This window comes from Syngnathus acus, chromosome 4 (genome assembly GCF_901709675.1).
Source record: "Syngnathus acus chromosome 4, fSynAcu1.2, whole genome shotgun sequence".
NCBI classification, from domain to species: Eukaryota; Metazoa; Chordata; class Actinopteri; order Syngnathiformes; family Syngnathidae; genus Syngnathus; species Syngnathus acus.
In genome coordinates this window covers 7,527,678-7,533,677 of record NC_051090.1, presented here as the reverse complement: position 1 = coordinate 7,533,677, position 6,000 = coordinate 7,527,678, and the positions used below count along the sequence as shown (strand labels likewise).

The 6,000-nt window shown below is 37.1% G+C and overlaps 1 protein-coding gene across 1 annotated transcript in view; it reads left to right on the top strand.

Moving 5' to 3' along the window:
* Positions 1-3,457: 3,457 nt before the first annotated feature.
* Positions 3,458-6,000, top strand: part of adgrl2a (adhesion G protein-coupled receptor L2a) — a 107,324-nt gene continuing 104,781 nt past the window's right edge. Inside the window, exon 1 of the mRNA XM_037248803.1 lies at positions 3,458-3,604. The gene's annotated coding sequence lies outside the window, so the exon portion shown is untranslated. The remainder of the gene's footprint in view (positions 3,605-6,000) is intronic.

Sequence of the window (6,000 nt, the reverse complement as noted above, 5' to 3'; positions counted from 1 at the left end):
GGAAGTACATTAGCAATTAATAAATTAACTAATTAATGTAATTCATTAATTAGTTGTTGTCCGTTTCGTGTAATGGAAACTTGACAACACGTAACTATAAAATGAGGTTGTTTAACAAAAAATGTGATGGATACAATTTTGTATGTATGCGTTAAAGCAAAAAAATAAATTAAAGAATGGAAGGAGGAAAATCAGAACTATGTGATCAAAAAATTTAATTAATACTGTAAAGAATCCATAGGTGCATGGATTAGGTCAAAAATTAGATAGTTGAGGAAAGAGCTTTTAAAAAGAAAAGCGCTATTGCTGCTTTTGTGTTGAATGACCTAAATTGGTTACTCACCTATTGTAGTACTGCACAACAATTATTCACAATAACATTGAAGAGTATTTTGTGATGTCTTGTGTGGCCTCATTGAAGGCAATATTAAAAAAAAAACTATAAAAGGCAAATCTGTTTACATAATAAATCTTTTATTGCTGATAGCAAAATACCACTTTCATTGCTGTAAGTACCTTGGAAGAAAGCCAAGTTTTGTTGCTTTCCAGGACAATTCCAAACATTAAATTATTTCAATTAGGAACTATGACTCGAAATGCACTTAAATGAATGAAACTTGCACTGCTTTGAATGGATTCATACACAGTAAACCACTAGCATGATGTATAGCATAATATATTTCCAATCTTTTTTCTCCTCCCTCACTCTTCTTGTCGTATTGTTTCCCCCAAATAACTGTTTCTTTTATATGAGGGTTTGTGTCTTTTCAATGCTTCACTTACGGACTTTGATATACAGTGTGTTACCAAAGTGTGATAGGGGTTAATTAAACAAGTGATGTATGAATGGGAGGAAAAGCTCCCAGTATTAGTGCATGGTTATTTATTCACCTAGCTTGGCCTCTCTGTATCCACATTAGATTTATGTGACTGGGGTTGGAAGTGCATGTAGATCTCAGTGTTATAGTAGCTCTCAACAAGTCACCATACTGTATTGAAACGACTGCACTGTGGATATCTTGGAACATTTGTGGGGCTAAGAAAGAGCACATTGAATTTTCCAAAGAAATCTGTAAATAAAAAGACAGATCCCTGTCTGGAATTTTGAGTGTAGCTTCAAAATAAATGCAAGTTATATGGATCTACTGTCATGTTCTTTTCAGAATGCAGAATGCTAATTATAGTCCGCCACTCGACCTAATAATTTAGAGTACATGGACAAAGAAAGGATATATATATATATAGTATATATATATATATATATACTATATATATATATAGTATATATATATATATATATATATGAACCATCATACACTCAAGTATGTGGTATTACTCATCAGGCTCATCGTTCAGAAACATATGTGTAGGTTTAAGGCACAACAGTGCTGACATGTGAGCCTGTCCGTTGACATGGCACAGATACTACATCCAGGCCCTAAACAAACCTTTCATTGACAGTCTGTTAGAATCATGAGTTTGCTGCTCTTTGAGCTGACGGTTGCCATTTTTCTTGCCTGTATCCTAATGGAAAACTATTCATCATTGCCAAATAACTATGTGTTCATTACAACCCACGACTTGTTTGACCTAGTGAGTAAAGCTTTGCCTTGGAACTGTTGGGTATTTTCTACTTGATATTTTCATTTTATTGTAACATGCAGTTAGACTAATGGTAGTAAACCAAGCATATCAGTAAGGTGCCAATCTGACAATCTATATCAATGTAAACAAGCATGTAAACAAGCAGATCATGTGAAACATTTAGCAAACAAAGTAAGCTGATAAGTAAATAAAACTATGGGAATCTAAGCGTCTTCTAATGCAAAGGACTGGCATGAGGTTTTGTTTGGGTGGTTTGCTTTTGGCCAGAAAGTGACAACCCTTAACCCCTGAAGAAAACTGATCTGGAGGTAGTTTTACATCCATGTTGTTGTTTCCTCCTAGTTCTGGCCCAATCAGGAATGTCGCGGGAAAGGAACAAAGCACTTGGCAAAACTTTTATCATCCCATCAGCACCACTGCATGACACAGGAAGACAGCCAGACATGCTTCTCACAGGAGATCCCTTTCTTGGCCCAGTCTGTTTTTAAGTTGCTCTCCGCCACTTGACGGTGGCTGATAGGAGCCCATTTGGAAGCCAGACGTGACTCAGCTGCCTGGAGGTGGCCTGAAGTAGAGGCAATAATCAGATCCAGTCCCTATAATGAAAGGTCCTTGTAGCAATTCTTGGGTTGTTTTAAAAGTGTGGTGTCTTTCCGAAGATGAAGGTCTATCCGTTATGTATTTACCACGGGGGCTAATAGGTGTCTGGTACAAAATTCTGTAATGCAACACTGAAGGACGCAATGAATTATGGCTGGCGCAGACATTGCTAACTGATCACAATAATAATTTTAATGCATAAATGTATTTCATATTTCACATAAAGATGCAAAATCCCATGGACTTTTATGTTGACTAAATAAACTATTGATACTATCAGCATTCTGCATTCACAGGTACAAGAGATCAAATAAGGTAACCCACAAATGGTAAAGAAAATAGATAGCAAATTATAATGATAATAAGCCAAATGGAAAGTATAAAGGGAACTATGTATCCGTTTCAGCTATTACTGTCCACTAAATCCGCTTTATCATTGGACCAAGGTATTTTGACAAGTTCAGAGTCCGCACTTTTAGATGTTAAACTCACATATACCTTATTAATCTAATTTATGTGCCATATATGACTTCTTAGGGATGGGCTGCCTAATTATCTCACACGAATGATATTGTAGTGCTTTATTAATGTTCCGACGTACTGCCGGGAAAAACCAATAAATACGACGCTAGGGATTGTAGCGAATGAATCGGAAATATTTCTGTCTTATAATGAAGCGCCGTCAATGCAAACCACATGTGCCCTTATTTAAATATGCACATGTGCCTTTTACAGAGGTATTACTGTATATAGAGAATGTATAAGTGATGGAAGCTGGCATAGTTTTTACAACCGAGGAGCTTCTTTGCCCAGCTTTGGGTCCTTTCTGATATGAAAACCAGCAGCTCTGCATACAGATAAGCTTTCTGCATCCTTTTTATGATGATATAGCTCACTAGGTAGAGCTAATTAGTACCTTGGGGCCCTGGCGTAACTAAGGTACTGTATATGTTTCAAGATGTCTAATTCCATTATATGGAATAGGAAAGGTTTACATTACAGGTGGCAGACAAATGGGTCAGGACATCAAGGTACCAGGTTTGATTTATCTCACCTCTCATTGAAACATAATGGAAAATCAAACATCATTATTGGTACATTGGACCATAAAAGACAAATGTGTGTTTCTGCTCACACTCTTGTTTACTTCAGTGTTTTATGTGCTCCCCTAGGAGTAATTTGAGCCTGTTGCGGGTCCGCTATAAATCCCAAACTTATCCACGTTTTCAGTCGCAAAAGGAGGTTTGCTGTCTGGCTGAAGATGGACCATGTCTCAGGTCTGGATAGAGACCTCTGTGACAGGCTCCACTGAGGACTGAATGGACAGCTATATCTGATGGATGGTCATCCTCCCCCGCAAATCACAAAGCTCTCCAAGGGAGACAGCGACAAAAGAGAGGTTAGTGGTGCTGGGCATGTTAGAGGACATTAAAAGATGTCCACGCAATAGTTCATCATATACTCACTGACCACAACATTAAGTCCACATCCAGTTCAAGACATGGATCACAAATTCTGTATTTTCAAAGATAATAGTTTTGATTGACAATGTCAGAGTGAGTTATTTATTTAATTATATAGCTTTAACTGTGGTTGTAATTTGCACTGGTATATAATTCCAATGCATCACACTGAGGGCGCTTTCTATTAGACTCACATGTATTTTTTATTTTTTTTACTACAAATAGTATCCCTGCTGTGGCGGGGTACACCCTGACTCTCAATTGGTTGGTAGCCAATAGCGGCGAATATTTGGTTTCCTTTCCTGCCAGATGATACAAAAGCACTAGCTGACTTTATTATTTTGGGAAGTTTTATACAACTGTTATATTGGATCTTGTCTGATTATGCGGCTTATGCATTTGTGGTTAAAAGAGATCACAATGAAAGCCCCCTGTACAAATATATAATACTGCTTAAAGGTTCCAAAATAAACAGTGGAAGCTCAAAAGCCCGTTGCTGGTTTATTCTGAATTGAAACTTTTCCTACAGGACATAATATAAAGGGGTTTTGCTCTTATGCACTTTACAAGTAACATTATTAGATTGTAATGGTTCTATTTTTCACTAACAAAATACATGTTTTGAATTTGAAAAATAAACATTTGATTTTTAAAAAAATATATTTTAAACAAATAAAAAAGGGTCATGTGAATGCACGTATTGTGGAGTTTTGTCCCTCCGTCGTCCGATGGATTAAGTACTGTAAATAAAACAATCTGCGATAAAGTGGTAAATTGATATTCAATTTCAACTGTACATTTGTACAAATGCTAACAAAATGTTGTGCACATCTCTATCTGAAGTATTATAGCAACGTGTTTTTCAACAAAAGCTTTTAAGCGGTGATTGTGCCTCGCATTTGACAGTAAATTATGAAATGCAAATTCCCGTTGTCAGACAAAAAAGCTGCTGTCAGTGGAAAAAGGTGACCCTAAATATATCCTTCAGCGGCTGTGCATTGAGTCGAAGGAAACAAAATTGTCCTTCAGAGCCTGTTATTATTTGAGCAAGCTATTGCCATGCACGCTGCACATTGAACCCGGAGCAGCGGTTGCATTTGCTGTACACTCCACTGCAAAATGAGACTAGTCAAGCCCTAATGTAACCAGCAAAAGCTGGATAAAAATCTATACAAACTCAATTATGAATCAATTTGAGTTTGTGTCAGACAGTCTGGTGCCAACAGAGTGGATTTTTTATTAACTTATGGTCTGGGAAGAATGAAACACTTTTCATTTGTGTACTTCACTATGTTGCTTCATGATTCTGAGGAAGGATGTTCACACTCACAAGGAGGGCTATCTTGATGATTTTTATTTTAACGTAAAAAAACTGTTTTCAGTGTTTTACTACTTTAGATTTCACATTATAATGCTGTCATTATGAGGGGAAGGCCTATTTATTGTGCGTGAGTAGTTCATTGATCTTTTCGCTGAAATCCACTCGATTTGAGGACAATGTGAATATTTTTTTTTAGTTCAGATGGATTTTCCAGTGCGTCACACTGTCCTGCATATGAAATTAGGTCACTGGCTTGAATATTCATGATCCATTATGACAACTCCCTGCTTGTCTGTGTCAAGACCTATGTTAATTCTATGATTTGCAAATGAGAGCCTCTACTTGAAACTCTTTACCACTGCAAATGTTTGATAATTAGAGGGCCACTAAAAAAACAGGGATTGGACATGTTTTCCTAACTGAATTCCTCGCGCACAATATTTGGATGTAGCAAGTTTTTTAACCGCTCGCTAGGCATATGGCCTTTTTAGAGGCTACTGCTGTGATGGCTGAAGAGGTTATTGATTTGAACACGACAGCCAGGTGGCCAATGGGCATCCAGACAATGTTGTCATTTTGCTCTTAGGAAAGCTATATGTCCCTATAGAAATGACAGCTGAGTGTATTCTGAAATGGAATAGTTCATTATACAATCCCTTAGCTTCTCAGGATTACAATCCAGCTGTCAATCAAATCATTATTTGTATTGCCACTGTCATGATATTGTAGTGTATACAGATAAAGCATCTGGACACACAAACAGGTCCCATTGGTTCTATTAAAAGTTGCCCTACAGTAGTTTTTTTTTTTTTGTCCCTAACTCATACACATGCCACTTGGCAGGAATGCCTGGTTTGTCCCATAAGGTCAATAAAGCACAAGCAAGAAATGACAGCATTTCCCACCAGACATTTATACCAAGAGTGTGATGGCCTCTCATTAGTAAGAAAGTGGGTCACAGAGGATATAGTAGTTATCAATTGTTGGATGAGAAATGGAAGTTTGTGCCAA